We start from the raw sequence: 15,749 nt of genomic DNA, 5'->3' as shown, positions 1-15,749 counted from the left end.
TTGCCTGAGTGAGTAACTCTTAGCAGGCCAGGGAATGGAAGATGATGTCAGACAAATAGCCTGCTTTCCATGCTGCCTACAGAGCCAGAGCCGGGGTGTAGGGGCGGGGGGGGGGGGGGGGCAGGGGGAGGGTGGGGATCCAGAAGAGAAGGAGGGAGTGGTACAGGAAGGTGGGGGTGAAGGCCCAGCTTGCAAGCTGAGCTGTCCAGCGAGGGAGAGCACCTGGAGGGGGGAATGATGAATGATGTCCAGAATCTTTAGCTCTTTCAGATCTGGGGGTGGGAAAATATGGAATCTAGAGGAGAAATCAGAAAGAACAGATGAACCCTAAAAATAGCTTCTGGAGGGCTCAGTGCCTGTTTCCAGCTCTGTCAGAAGGGCTGGTGGGTTTGAGCGGTGACTCAGAATGCAAGAAAGGGGGCTGCAGACACCCCAGGCCTGGGAGCTCGTGAGGGCATGGCACGTGGGTCCCAGGAGAGCAGGGTTTCCCTCTTGCCACCTGGCTGTGATATTGGCCACGCCTCTTCTGTGGCAACGTGACTAGCACTGGTGGGTCCTCACAGTCCACCCAACCCTCCCCTCCCCCTGGACCTTCCAGAGGTAAGAAGACCATGACTGACACTGAGGAGCATCACTACCCAGGTACCTCCTCAAACAGATGGACCCCTGAGGGGAGAGGTGGGGTCAACCATGGTGGCTTCCCTAGTTCCCTCAGGAAATGAGGACAGGGAGCCCCTGATGTCACCTTCTCAGCCTGCTGGTCCACCGGAAGTAGCAGGGCCAGGCATCCTGTGGAACAAGACCCCTTCTCTAGAATGCCTCTCTGTTCAAAGCCTCACTGAATGTCTTCTCCCATCCCCACACTCCCATGGCCGTGCTCCAGCACTCTGCCTCACCTCACCTCCATTTTTGAAGGGGGTGGATTTCTTTTACTGTGGTAAAAGGCACATGACACAAAACTTAACCATTTTAACCATTTCTCTGCATACACGTTGATGGCATTAAGCACATCCACGATGTTGAGCAGCCGTCAGCACCATCCAGCTCCAGAACTCTTTCATCTTCCCAAATTAAAACTCTGTCCCCATTAAACACTAACTCCTCCCCCCCCCCCCGGCTCCTGGTGACCTCTAATCTACTTTTTATTCCACTGAATGTGCCTATTCTAGCAAATTCATTACCTCATATATTACCTCATGTAATTGGGCTCATACAGTATTTGTCCTTTTCTTTCTGGCTTGTGTCACTTAGCATCATGTCCTCAAGGCTCATCTACATGGTAGCGGGTATCAGGATGTCCTCCCCTCAGCCTTCCAGGGGAGGGTCTATTCTACCACAGTCAATGTCACTGACCCTTACCTTCTACCTCCACTGCCCTGCTGACTGAGAACAGACAAAAGTCACCTTTGTTCAGCCCATGCTCTTAAATCGTTTTTGAATTGCAAGAGCACCAAAGAGCATCTGCATATCCCCACCTGTGCGTGCAGAAGCCATGCTGTGTACCTATTCTGCAAGCGTCTCACATCAGGGAGGAAGCAGGTTCTTGGGCCTTGGCATGCACCCCACAGTTGGGAACCACTGGTTGGCCACTCACTGTCCAGTGCCCTGTGCTCCTCTCCAGGGGCCCCATGTGGACTTCTATCTTCCAACTCCCACCCCCCTCACCAGGAAAGGAAAGCACCCATTAGTTGCCCAGCTCTGGGCAACCCCACAGGGTGGGGGGAGGGGATGACCAGAATAATGAATGACCCCTGACAGCCTTTGGAGTCCACCAAACTCACTCTCACTGGTCCGGTCATGTAACCCCCAGCAAACAGCAAAGGCAACGGGACGAAAACCCTTCTTCTGCAGGAATAACATGCTTATCATGTATGCCACATGCCAAGAAACCAAGACCCTCTGGTCCCGAACTGGCCCAATTCAAAGGCAATCAGGAATGCCTAGGGATATCGAAATGGTTGCCTGAATGTGCAGAGAGAGCAGAGGTCACACTGCCTGCCAGACCAGTATCAGGAATCCAAGTGAACCTGAACCATGGGGACGCTTTGCAGTCAAGGGAGCCTCTCCCCTCTCCCTTCTCCCCTGGCTTCTCTTTCCTCCTCCCTCCCAGCACTGAGAAGTCTGGAACTCCACAATCTGCTGCTCTGGAAAGGGAGTGGGGTGGAGGGAGGAGACAGTGAGTTGCCATGGTGATGGCAACCAATGAGAGATTCTCTGCTCCTAGGGGAGGGGAGCACTCTGTCTGAGTCCCCTTTACCGACTAATAGGAGAGGGGGGCTGGGGCAGAGGATAGGACATCACAACCTGAGAGCAGAGACCAAGGTGGGGGAAATGCAGAAAGCTGCCTTATTTTCAGAGTTATTTAGTTACTATTTGAGTACTACGCAGTGATGGACTGTGTGTGTGTGTGTGTGTGTGTGTGTGTGTGTGTGTGTGTAATCAGTAAATCTCACTACAGCCCTGTGAGAAGGGGACTCACCACCCCATTTCTACAAGAAACAGAGTCAAGTGGTAACTTGCGCACAGCCTCCCATTAAGGGATGAGACCTAGATTTGAATTGATTGGGCCTGATATCAGGAAGAGGGAGAGTAGGCAAGCCACATAGAGCTCTGCCTACCCAGTCTAACCAGATGCCAGTGTCCCAAAGCTTCCCCAAGATGGCATAAGACCAGAGTGATGGAACAGAGAAAGAAATACAGTTATTTTACGGAAAAGCATCAAGCATGGAGTCCAAAGGTTAAAGAGTGAGGCATGCAATCACCAAGGTCAAAGTCAGGAGGTTAAGGGGGGCCTTTATTTTAGGAGTGAGACTAAAGTTTGGGAGATCTCTTCTATAGAATGTATTGAATTGAATACTATCGGGTATTTACTTAAAACAAATACAAACGAGTGTACTATGTAACTTTTAAAAATGTGAGCAATGTTGTTTCCCTTGAATAGTGGCTCCCATGATTCAAGCACACTCGTCACACCAATAGCTTGGATTTATTTCAATCAACCAAACGCAAATAAAACTTAGCCAGTTCGAATCTAGGCAATGTTGGATTGCTGAACCTGTTTCTTTATGCTGATAATTAGATTTGCAAACTAAATTATAAGGATGGTTCATATTTAGAACAACAACATATAGTGATGTTTATGAAAACATGTATCAAGGGGGGAAGGGCGCCTGGGTGGCTCAGTCATTAAGCGTCTGCCTTTAGCTCAGGTCATGATCCCAGGGTCCTGGGATCCAGCCCTGCATCAGGGTCCCTGCTCAGCAAAGCCTGCTTCTTCCTCTCCCACTCCCCCTGCTTGTGTTCCCTCTCTCTTGCTGCCCTCTCTTAGTCAAATAAAAATTTTAAAATTATATATATATAATACATAATATATAATATATATTATACATAATATATATACATTATATATAATACATAATATATATAATAATAATATATACATAATATACACACACATATATACACACACACACACACACACATATATCTCAAGGGAGCTACAACCTGTAAGTCACTTAGAACAGTGCCCAATGCAAAGTATGTGTTCAATAAATGTTAGCTTTTACTTCAGTTGAATTCAAAAGTAGACTACCCATGAGTCTGCAAGTAAACAGAAGTTGGTCTCGAACTTAACAAAACATGAGCATTTACATCAAAACTGAACACACACCCATTAGAGGATGGGCACGACAAGCAGTCTCCTCCTGGAGGAAGGCACTGTGGCTGAGACGGCTGCAGGAGACCTGAGCCAAACAGTCACCTTCAGAAAGTGGACAAAGTCCCAGGGGAGACCTCTCCCTCACAGATGGCACATTCCATCTGGAAGTCTCGATTAAATGGAGCAAGACAGGTCAAAACTTCCCAGAGAGACAATGTGATGCCTTAACACCCTGGTTTCACCAGACCCTCAAGAAGAGGGCAGAGATCAAAATGTAAAGAGAGAAGCTGTCCTTACTTGCCGAGGCCACGTTCACAGTCCGAGGGGCTTGGGCACCCACAGTTATCCACAGTGTAAGTGAAGCCTGAGTAAAGTTCCCATGAGGATAATGCCACAGGTGATAACTTTGTATTTGAACATCACCATGAAGGAACTGACAGTTACAAACTGACTGGTTTAGCCAGAAGTGGGGACCATGCGTCTGAATTAAAGAGGAATAATGCCCAAGCAGTAGGAGCAGCTTCGAAGCGGATTTCCTTTGCTACTTTGGATGAAGCTGTTAAGATAACCAACAGGCGTGTAAACCCCATCGAACATGACAACCTTCCCCAGACTGGACACGCCCTTGCCTGTAGCATCACAGAGCTGGATAAGAGACAACAATACTTCTAGAGGTTAAAGAAAACACAGAAGAAGGAAAAGATTCTCCAGGAAAAATCTGAGCAGGACTTGGCACAGCGGAGGGTGGCTGGAGGGGTGAGGGAGCCCACTGATGGGCTGGCTGGAGAGAAGCACAGAACTCTTCTGTTCAGATAGTCTTTCCTGCTCTGCTTCATTCAGATGTCCTTGCATGAGCAGCTGAACTTGCCGAGGTATGGATAGTTCTTTACTGATTTGGGCTAGGAATTTCACAGGTTGGAAAGATTCCCCTGGTGTCCATTTATGGGATTCCCTTCGCAGAATCATAACTCCGCTATCATTTGTCACAGAAGAGATTCGTAGAACTTGCCCAGGGAACTTGTAGAATTTATCCTGTGCAAGTTTTACCCCACTCCACATACATCTGGGTTTCAAGTGACCTGCTTCCAGGCACATGAGATTGCCCTTGAGAAACAACAGTGGCCTCGGGGCAACACACGTCCACCAACTACCATTGCAGCACCCCTGCCCGCACGCGCGCCCTGGCACCATCCTCTGAGACTCCTGTAGCCATCTTTGTATGACCATGACACTTTTCTCTCCGCAAGCTTTAAAAAACCTTCGTTTAATTTGCCTTGCATAACAGGTCTCTGCCTTGTCTGTCCGGAGGCGGTTCTGCCAACTTAAATGTGACTATGGTACAGACAGTAAAATCATTTAAAAATGACTTCTTCTGGGGGCCTCTGGGTGGCTCAGTCAGTTAAGCCTCAACTTTTAGTTTTGGCTCAGGTCATGAGCTCAGGGTCCTGCAGTGAATCCCCAAGTTGAGACTCTGAGCTCAGGGGGGAGTCTATTTGAGCTTCTCTGCCTCCGCCTCTGCCCCTCCACCCACATGCATGCCAACGCACACATAGGTGCTCTCAAAATAAATAAATCTTTTTTAAAAAGATGAGTTCTTTTTTTTTTTTTTAACTAACTTATTGCTAAGATTAACAATCAATGAGCTTATGCTCAGAACTGCAAAGGGGATTGTCATCCAAAAGAGCTTTCTCTGCAGACATGGAAGAAGGAAGTGGTAGCCTTCCCTCCCCACACTAACCGCCCCCCCATAGGTCACTGTTTCACAGACAAGCTTAATGAGATGGTTGTTGAAATTTCGGAATAGTAATAAATGCATGATTGCCAAGGGAAAAAAAAGGAAATAGGCAAAAGTTATGAAGAGACATTGTATCAGTGAAAATATACAAACAGTGACTATACACATGCAAAAATGTTCACCGCCAGTGATAAGGGAGAAGAACACAATGACATTAGAACAAGTAAAATAAAAAATGACACTATCAAATGCTGGTGATGATGAAGAGAAACTGGAACTCTCATGCATAGCTGATGTGAATGCAAAATGGCATGGCCACTCCAGAAAGGATTCTGTTAATTTCTTTAAAAACAAAAACAAAACACACACTCACCATACAACTCAGCAATTTCACTCCCAGGCATTATTTTCGGAGAAACGAAAACACTTTTACAAAATAACGGGTAGTACACAAATGTTCGTTGCAGTTTTATTTGTAATAATCCCAAACTGTAAACAACCCAAATGTCCCTGGAGAGCTGACAGGTTAAACAGAAGTAGTACACCAGCCATGGAATACTCACCGGCAATAACAATTGATGAACAATTGATACATAATGATTTGGATGCATCCCAAAGAATTATGCTGAGTAAAAGAAAGCCACTCTCAAAAGACCATATGACTCCACTGGTAGAATATTCTCCCAATGACAAAACTACAGGGGTGAAGGACAGACCGGTAGCTTCGGGGGAAGAGGAACAGTGGGAGGAGGGATGACTACATAAGGTTGGCAGTGAGTAGATGCTTATGGATGGACTAGCTCTGTATCTTGATCGCAAACCTACACATGTGATAAAATGGCACACATTATAGCAACGTCAAATTCCTGCTTTGATGTTGTGCTACAGTTATGTCAATTGTAACCGTGAGGGCAACAGTGAGGGCTTCGTAGGACTTCTCTGTACCACCCTGGCAACTTCTTCCTGATCTAGAATTATTTTCTCTATCTCTGTCTCCATCTCTCTCCCATCTCAGAAATGCCGCTTCTTTCTTTGTAGACTACTGTCTCTACTATTCCATGCCTGTGACTGCCTCACAGCCATGAAGGGCCCCACTGCCTTCTGGTGGAGCTGGTATGCTTTGCAGATGGCCATCCCGTGCTGACTCCTGCAGGCCCCTGGTTTTCCAGTTGGACCACTCCACGTTCTGCCCCTTAGGGACATGCCTTGTCAGGGGCCCTGTTAGAAGCACCCCTGGGGGGAGAATGGGGATGACCTGGCTGTGGGGCATGAAAACCTTCTGAATGGAGCCAGCAGCCTCTGAGCTGGACCTGGGCTTGCCTCAGGGACTGAGAAGCCCTGAGGAATAGATTTGTGTTGCTCTAAAGACCCTGTGAGGTTTTCCTGGCAGCATAATGCCTTTAAAGCCTGGGTGGCTCAGTCGTTAAGCATGTGCCTTGGACTCAGGTCATGATCCCAGGGTCTTGGGATCGAGTCCCTCATCAGGCTCCCTGCCCAGGGGAAGCCTGCTTTTCTCTCTCCCACTCCCCTTGCTTGTGTTCCCTCTCTCACTGGAACCCTAACGCCCCTGGCATGTCCCAAGTGTCCTCATTCCAAGTGCTAAGACCTCACTGTTTCAAAATCAGTGTACCACCTTTAGTTGTGGATGTCTGTCACTGCGGAGTGTTAGGGCTACAGCTCAGAAAGTCCACTTCTGGAGCCAACTCAAGGGCTCTCAGCTCCTATCCCATCAGCAGAAAGGACTCCCTGGAGCACAGGTGCCTAACTGACCTGTTTCCCCCCTCCACTGTAAGTGGGACAACCACGCACTAGGTCACATCTCCATGTCCCTTATCGAGGTCCCAGAGAGGAGCCAGCACAGTTGGACAGCCTTCAACCTGGCCTTTCAAGCCTGCTCAAGCCTCAGCCTAAGGAGGAAAATTGTCCAAGTCCCCAAAACCGTGACACTAACATCACCAGCTACTTCAGTCTATGCTCCACTAATATTCCTCCCCTGTCCCGGGGTGGTGGGATCCTCATTGTTTCCAAGCCCTGCGAAGGCCCACTTTGGTGGTGTGTGTGCGCAGTTTTGTTTCTCAGATACCAGGTTGCATCTTGTTCAGTCTTTTGGTTGCAAATGAATAGGAAACTACTCCAAGTCACCTCATGAATAAACAGGAAGTTCATTCAAGTTTATAGGAATATCACATGGAAACCAACACAAAGGGACAGCTGGGCTGGAACTTGGAACTGGAAGCCAACAAAATCTGAGCAGCCTCCTGCATCTTCTCTCTCTCTCTCTCTCTGTGTCCCTCTCCTCCCCTCCCTCTCTCTTCTTCCCTCTCCCTCTCTCTCCCCTTCCCTTTCCTTCTCTCTCCTTCTCCCCCTCCCCCTTCTCCCTCCTTTTTCTCTCCCTCTCACCCTCCCTCTGTGTCTCCATCCCTCTCTCCCTGCCTCCCCTTTCTGTATGTGGCTGTGCCTCCAGCCCCCATCACCCTGTGCTCACACAGGCCCCCATCTGCATCCATCTACAAGGATATTTCCTTCCATCTCCATGACAGACTCTGCCTTCCAAGCACTGGCCATCCCGTGTTTCTTAAGGTGAGAGATGGACGAACCCCTCTTTGAATCCCAGTTTCAAATACCCAGGCAAGAGAATCCAGCTAGCCCAGTTTCAATCAGGTGTGCTTGTCTGGTGTCAAGGGCGGGCTGGGGGCTGGGCTGCACGGTATGACTCTGCCTGGGCTCTGTTCTTGGCGCATGGCATTGCCAGGAGCTGAGCAGACGTTCCACAAGGGGACTCGGCTGGGGTTAGCGACCAATCATAACAGCAACATTGTGCTCAGTGCAAAAAGGGCTTTGAACAAAAAGGTAACTGGCAGGGGCAACTGGGTGGCTCAGTTGTTAAGCATCTGCCTTTGGTTCAGGTCATGATCCCAGGGTCCTGGGATTGAGTCCCACATTGGGCTCCCTGCTCAGTGGGAAGCCTGCTTTTCCTTCTCCAACTCCCCCTGTTTGTGTTCCTTCTCTCTCTGTGTTTCTGTCAAATTAATGAACAAAATCTTTAAAAAAAAAAAAAAAAAAAGGTAACTGGCAATGGCAGAACACTTACATTGGATTAGGCAAAGAAGAAAAAAAGCTGGGGACAAGAGAATATTTGCTTTTTGCATTTCAATGCCCCTCCCTAGAACTAGAGCTATTTCCTCCCCCAATGCAGGACTCTCAGGACACCCCCCCCCCAACACCTCAGAGGGACAGGGACGCCTCCTCTGCCATCACAGCAGGGAACCAAGAGATGCACCTCTAACGCGGGCTGTCAGATGGGCTGGGGGCTGGGAGACCAGGGGCTACAGCAATCACTCATCCAGTTTCGTCTGCTGCATTCTTATCTGTACATGGAAGGTACTGGAACCAGGAGAGGGAATCACCTCTGGGGTCATTTTGGCAGATTTCCTCCTGGCTCTCCTTCAAGAATGCAGAGAGAACGGGAGCTGGGAGGGTGGGTGGGCAGCTCCTATCTCCTCTACAGAATTTAGGTTTAAGGAACAGTAGGGACTTGGAAGGCTCTAAAGGTAGGTCCAAAAGAAAGGCAGAAAAGGAAAAAAATACCTACAATCCTGCCACAATAACAAAAAGCCATGGTAAATTTCATTCATGTAGTTTAGAATCTGTTCAATGTCTTCAAAAATATAGTTGATCAATGAATAGTCCAAACTCAAGCAAAGTAATCTTGAAGATGTATGAGCCCATGAAAAATCAATTTGTATCCAAATCCAAGGAAATCTGAAATACCCATAAGCAGAATGCCAATAACATTTTTATATTCTAGCAAAATAAATAAGACATCAAAGGAAAATGGAAACATAAATTAGAGAAGGAGGATAGATATTTTGAGCTAATCAGAAAATATAATCAGAAAAATTATATTTCAATGTGTTTACTTTCCAGAGAGAATAAATATTGGTTCGGAAACATCCCCCATTTTAAACTGACTTTCTTATTCTCTAGAAAGAAACTGGCTTTTTCTTATGTAGACAGATTTCTCTTGATTAAACTTGAATTGTCATGTACAAATTCATTTATATGAAGCTCTAGGAAAAACAAATCTCATCCAAAGAGATAGAAAGCAGAGCGGGTTGCCTGGGGCTGGGCAAGGGTGGGGTTGATCTGGGGAAGGGACAAGGGAAATTTGGGGTGACAGAGATAGTCCATATCTTAATTGTGATAGTGATGGGCGTGGGTTTATATATTTGTCAAAACTCCCTGAACTTAAAATGAGTTTATATTATTGTTGGTAAATCATACCTCAATAAATCTGATTAAACAACAATAATAACACTGTGCAGTAATGGCAAGAAGAGTTATTATAAATAATAGCATCTTTCCCCGAAGCTGGGACATTGCACTGGAGGTCTGCCCTCCTGCCACCAAACAGGTGTGCCCCTTCTCTCTCTGCAAAGGAAAGTAGGGACAGGGAGGGGCAAGAGAGACTCTCTGAAGGAGATGGTGATGGGCTTGTGTTTGGATGAGGGAACAGGAACAGGGGTGGGGATGGCACTCTAGGTTAAGAGATCAACACGGTAAGGCCCTGGCTTTCCTGAGTGGTGTATTCGGAGAACTCTAATAGTAAAATCAAAATGCAGTTGAACAAACACAATTTATAACAGGCAACCAATATTCCTGATGAAAACCCAGGACTTCCTTATTTCTTCTCACTCTTCTCAGTTCCTAAAGCAGCCTCAACTCAAGACTTAGTGTGTCCTGGGTCACCTGGGTAGCTCAGTTGGTTAAGCAACTGACTCTTGATCTCAGCTCAGGTCTTGATCTGAGGGTTGTGAGTTTGGGCCCAGTGTTGGGCTCTATGCCGGGCGTGGAGCCTATTTAAAAAAAAAAAAAAAAAAATTTAGTATTTCCCCAAAAGATTTCCAACTTTGTTAGAAGTTACCACCTCTGTCTCTGTCGATTCTGTGGGTGTTGGGGGCTGGGGTGAGCTCCTCTGCAGAGCTCTGCCTTCCTTTCCTCGTCTCCTGCCAGAATACGGGTTGGGGGTGTGAGGAGAAGGGTCTTCTGAGGATGCCTCAGTCATGACGATAAATTGGGTGGGTCTCCTCTGGGCCTTGCAGGTGTTCAGAGCTGACTTTTTCCCTTGGAGCATTCTGAAGGGTTCCTCAAAGAGCCCCCACTCCCATTTCTGTCCTTCCTTGTTTGCATTGTTCTAGCAGCCCCGAGGCAGAGAGGTACACACCTGCTTCTCTGTGTTAGGGTCCCTCTCCGCTCAAGACCACCCCCTTGGGTAGAATCTAAGATAACTCCAGGAAGCTCGTCACACAGGCCTTAACAGGAGCTCAAACCTTCTGGCCTGCCCTTTGTTCTGACAATCCTGTGGGTTCAGGCTGTCCCTGATGCAGTGGCCTGTCTCCTCTGCCCTCAGAGGCAGCCACCAGGTGCTGACCGTCCCAGGCTGACTCTGCAACCATTACTGAGACACAAGCCCACCGTAAGAAATATTCTAGGTGGTCCCCGAGAAGTTCCTTTCCTTGGCCTTGGGTTAAGAGAAAGGCACATCCGTCATTGTCCTTGGTGGTGGAAGCATGTTGGGGAGGGGAGCTGGAGGAATTGGAAGGCAGGATGGAAGCCACAGCATCCCAACAACACTCCTCAAAGAAATCCTCTCTCTATAACTCGGCACCATCGTTTGGTTTCCCAGCTTCTCCTACAGGTTGAAAGAGGGTGGCGAGCGGAGGATGGCAAAACCAGGTGTGGGTCCCCTGGACTTTAACTTTCATTTGGATCCACCCCTCACCTTAGAATGCTGGAGTGTTTGGCCCTATTTTCTTGGGATCCCAGCCTGAAACAATACCAGCGACACTGCTACGTACTGATTCTACATGGGTCTGATACACTGCCAGGTTCTTGCAGCAGGTTATCTCATTTAATTTTCAGAATAAATCTATAGGGCAGGAATGGCTATTATTATTTTACAGATAAATAAACGGAACCTAAAGGATGGTAACGAACTTAGCCAAGATCCCATGGCTACATACAGGAGCCAGATGAGGAGCCAAGGTCTTCTGGTTCCAACACTCTGTGCTGCACCAAGTGTTTTGTGTTGGTTGATATTATGGAAATAAAATCCACAAATCCAAAAGGCTTCAAGTAGCTTACAATCCAGATAGTGCAGGTAATGACCCCATTCTTCCAGGCCACCCTTCCACCCTGCTCATCCTTCCAGCCCCCTTAAGACCCCCACCCCCTCCTCCCCCATCCTCCCGACTCCTCTCTGGCCTCCAGCAGAATGTTGACACTAAATGTCCACAATGTGTTTTCCTTCCCTGTCTCTGCCTTAGACTGTGAGCTTCTTTTTTTTTTTTTTTTTTAAGATTTTATTTATTTATTTGACAGAGAGAGAGAGATCACAAGTAGGCAGAGAGGCAGGCAGAGAGAGAGGGGAAGGAGGCTCCCTGCTGAGCAGAGAGCCCGATGCGGGGCTCGATCCCAGGACCCTGAGATCATGACCCGAGCCGAAGGCAGAGGCTTAACCCACTGAGCCACCCAGGCACCCCAGGCTGTGAGCTTCTTGAGGGCAAGGACTGATGAACATGTTATCCTCGGTGGGTCTCACTGCCTGCCAGAGTCTCAAAAGCTCCGGGATTAAGGAAGGCATGGATAAATGGCGAACAAATGACAAGGGCTGTCCTCAGAATCCCGATCTTTGCCCAAGAACTTGGCCCCAGCACTTGATGTAAGGGATTTGTAGGTTTCTCTGGGAGGGAGAAAGGAAGTGGAGATTCAAGCTCCCAGCCTATAAGATGATGGGGATGAGCTGGGTCACATCTAAGACTCCTTCCCAGGGTTATTGCTGTGGCTCTTTTTTTTTTTTTTAATATTTTGTTTATTTATTTGAATGAGCAGGGGAAGGAGGAGCAGAGGGAGAGCAACAAGCAGACTCTGTGCTGAGTACAGAGCCCTATGGGGGGCTTAATCCCAAGACCCTGAGATCATGACCTGAGTTGAAATCAAGCATCACTGAAACCACGAGCCACCCAGATGCCTCTCACTCTTAAGGAGTCCAGAGAGAAGAAAGAAGGAAGACAGTACCCTGTGTCTGCTCCCTTCTTTCCTTTGACTGGGTGGTACATTCCAACAAAATACAGGTACAGGTATTGGGAATCAATCTAGCAGGCTGAGAGCCCAGGATGTACCAGGAATGTCCCAGGAAGAGGGAAACAGAGAAGGAGGAAGCTTTTTGGGGACAGAGGCAGTAGATGGATTCATTCTAAGGCAACAGAAGCAAACTTCCACTATGTTAAGGGTTATGTGTTTCAAGTTCTGAACAACCATCCTCCAGATGGACTGTTGGATCTGTCAGAATTTAAGGTCTGCCTTCATAGATTGTAAGGAAGACTACAGAGGACTACACAGGGGAGTCCGACAGGCCAAAGGGAATAGGACCCATTTCAGAGGTCTTGCACAGAAGGACTCATCACCATCGTGTCACTTCTCCATTTCCCAAAGAGAGCTAATCTAGAAATGGAGAGATCAGAAGCCACAGATAACACCATGTTTAACGTTCAAAAAACATCACAAGCCACGTCTTGGTATTTTCCTCACTGAATCTCAGCTCACCATCTTGGGCCTTCTTCAGCCCTTGGCCATGCACTGTCCACCTGGGGAGAGGCTTACTTGTAAGGGACCCAGTGAATGCTGTCCCTGGAGGAAGGAGGACTCAAGTCACAGAAAGCATGACATCATCCTGGCTGCTGAGAGTCTGAGGACTCCAGTGATGCCCTCAGCTCCCCAGGGTTGACTCCAAGGCCCATGAAGGGCTATAATTCTTTAAGTAATGAGGATCATGGCTGTGGAAGTCAAGCCATTATTATCATTCTGTCCTCATACAGAGAATAACCTCAAGGGGCTAGTGGCTGGGGGAAGACAAAAGGGGAAACCTGCTCTTGAGTGTACCTTGTCCCTCCTTTAAAACCTTCAGTAGCTCCCCAGCACCTACAGGACAAAGTCCAAACCTCTCCACATATCCCCAAGGCTTTCCATGCACACCATTCTCACCTCCTGCCTTTCGCCCCTGACACACGTGTGCACATGCACACACACACACACACACACACACACACACACACCCTACACACTGAGCTCCTTTCAAGCTGCAACAAAGTACAACCGGCTCCCCAAAGGTGCCACACAATTTCCAGCCACTCGCCTCGTGGCTGGGGTGACTTCCCACCATCTCTCTGTCTAGCTAGCTCCTATCTGTCTTTTAAATCCCAGCACACTCGTCATCCCTTCTGGGAGGCTTTCTCTGACTCAGGGAACAGTTGTTTTCACCCCTGGGCTTCCCAAAGCACCTGATAGAGACAACAATTTAGAACATCTAACCGGAGAGCTGAATAGGAATCTAGAATTTTTAAAGGGGAACCCATGGGGAGAGTGGAATTCTTCAATGATAGCACATGGTACAATTTCAGAAACGGAAGTATGAACGTAGACGAGACATTGTGAGTGCAGGTGGGGTGGTACTGTCGTCCTCATTTTACATCATTGTACAGGCCACCCTGCTGCTCTGCATTTTCTTATTCTAAGGCTCAGGATTTTGTTTTCTAATTTTAAAAATAATACATGTTCATTATAGCATTTTTTTAAAAAATGGATTTACAAAAATAAAATTATTTATAATTCTTTTTTAAAAGATTTTATTCATTTATTTGTCACAGAGAGAGAGCAGAAGCAGAGGAAGCAATAGGCAGAGGGAGAAGCAGGTTCCCCAATGAGCAGGGAGCCCGATGTGGGGCTCGATCCCAGGACACTGGGATCATGACCTGATCAGAGGCAGACACTTAACCTACTGAGCCACCCAGGCATCCTGAGTTATGTATAATTCTTGCTCCCAGTTACCTTAGTAGAGCAGAGAGAGGGCACCACCCTAGAGACTGGTGAGCTGCCACACTTGTTCCTGATGGGCCAGTTGCACAAAACACTGAGCAACGGCACCAGTGCAGAAGCAAAATTCTAGTTGTGACAAATGAGGGTTCTGGTTCCCTCCTAACCATCTCACCCCAGGCTTTTGGTTCTCTGGACTGGGAACGAATACATATGGCAAATGAAATTATTTCTTTTGTCCTCCCATTTTGGCCTGGGTTTTAGACAGAGAACTATACTAGAGCCCATCTTTACTTATTCATATATTCTGAATTCAAGCCCTTTGTTAGATTATATGTTTTACAAATATCTTCTCTTACTCTGTGGCTTGAATGATGACTTTCTTAATGATTTCTTTTAATGAACAGAACTTCTTAATGTAGTCAGTTTCATCAACCTCTTAATTATAGTTAAATATTTCTGTGTGCCTTGTTTATTTCCCTACATCAAGGCCTGAAAAATATTTACTTATTAGATCTTTCACATTTGAAAGCATTACTTGCTTTTTGCATTTGACTTTACAATCTACAAATTGTATTTCTATAAATCATGTGGAATTTTTACTGAGGTTGTGTTGCTTCTTTAGAACAACTGGCAGGGAACTGACGTCCTAACAATATTGATTGAATATTACAATCCATGAACATGGTATATTTGTTATTTATTTAAATCTTCTTCAATTTTTTTCAAAATGCTTTTTTTTCTAGTCATAAGGATTTATTTATTTTTTCAAGTCTCAAAATGTTTTATCATTTTCTGTGTGGAGTCTTCAATGTACTTTGTTTTATTTATTTCTAAGTATTATTTCTTTTTTTTTTTAAAGATTTTATTTATTTATTTGACAGAGAGAGATCACAAGCAGGCAGAGAGGCAGGCAGAGAGAGAGGAGGAAGCAGGCTCCCCCCTGAGCAGAGAGCCCGATGCGGGGCTGGATCCCAGGACCCTGAGATCATGACCCGAGCCGAAGGCAGCGGCTCTACCACTGAGCCACCCAGGCACCCCACTAAGTATTATTTCTAAATATTTAATTTTTCAATATGACTGAAAAAATCTTTTGTTGAAAATGCCGTTTGCTAAATTTCATATTCTAGTTTCTTGTTAGACTCAATTATTTATTAATAATTTATGTGTAAATTGCTTTGATTTACCTACACAAATAATTGTACCATCTACAAATACTAAGTTGTATTTTTTTCTTTTCAATCCTCATGCCTTTTATTTCTTTACCCTGCCTTGTCCCACTGCCTAGGGCCTCCAAAAATTGCTGAATAGAAGTGACTGTGAGGCACATGGGTGGCTCAGTCAGATAAGTGTCAGCCTTCAGCTCATGTCATGATCCTGGAGTCCAGGATTGGGCCCGGAGTAGGGCTCCCTGCTCAGGAAGGAATCCACTTCTCTCTCTCCCTCTGCCACTCTCCTGCTCGTGCTCTCTCAACTAAATAAATA

Source organism: Mustela nigripes, chromosome 1 (assembly GCF_022355385.1).
Source record: "Mustela nigripes isolate SB6536 chromosome 1, MUSNIG.SB6536, whole genome shotgun sequence".
NCBI classification, from domain to species: Eukaryota; Metazoa; Chordata; class Mammalia; order Carnivora; family Mustelidae; genus Mustela; species Mustela nigripes.
Note: the sequence above shows the minus strand (reverse complement) of the source record.